Here is a 598-nt window from a genome sequence, read left to right as displayed (position 1 = left end):
TCATTCCCCCCCCCCCCCGTTCTCACCTCAGGGAGCACAGTCCAGCCTTGAGGGGACAGACAGTTCTGTGCAGTGTCATATTATGGTGATAGGAGATGTGTATGAATGCTGTGGGAGTATAAAGCATGGGATGACCGTGTTTAGGAGGTAGATGAGGACTTCACCCCCCCTCCATATCTGATTGTGAATTTTAGAAGTTAGAACCAGAAATTCACCAGGTCAGAGAGGGCACAGCAGGCAGAGGACACAGTACCTGGACAGACATGGAAGGGTGGGAACTTTAGGAAGTGCTTGCATGTGGCCATAACTATTAGGAGTAAGACTATGACGGGAGGTTATGACCAGATTATGAAGGGCTTTGTGCACTGTGCCCTGAAAATCTGGTTTGAGATGCAAATCCCAGGACAGGTTGCAATAGAGTTGGTTAAGAAATTCAGGTAATGTCACATCTTATCGAGTCATTTACTTTTGGTGATAAGCCATCCCATCATACAGAATTATTTCCCATTTCCTTTTCTACATCTCTTTACTCAGCGTATTTGTAAAAAGAGCCAAATAATTCCTTTGTGTGAACTGAGTTGAGAGCTTAATGATTTGG

The 598-nt window shown here is 44.6% G+C and overlaps 1 protein-coding gene across 2 annotated transcripts in view; it reads left to right on the top strand.

Moving 5' to 3' along the window:
• Asah1 (N-acylsphingosine amidohydrolase 1) overlaps window positions 1-598 on the top strand; it is a 34,527-nt gene that overhangs the window by 14,609 nt on the left and 19,320 nt on the right. The window lies entirely within an intron of this gene.

Source organism: Nannospalax galili, unplaced genomic scaffold (assembly GCF_000622305.1).
Source record: "Nannospalax galili isolate Female #2095 unplaced genomic scaffold, S.galili_v1.0 scaffold1025, whole genome shotgun sequence".
Classification (NCBI taxonomy): Eukaryota; Metazoa; Chordata; class Mammalia; order Rodentia; family Spalacidae; genus Nannospalax; species Nannospalax galili.
The sequence above is the reverse complement of the archived record's forward strand: the minus strand, read 5'-3'. Positions and strand labels throughout refer to the sequence as shown.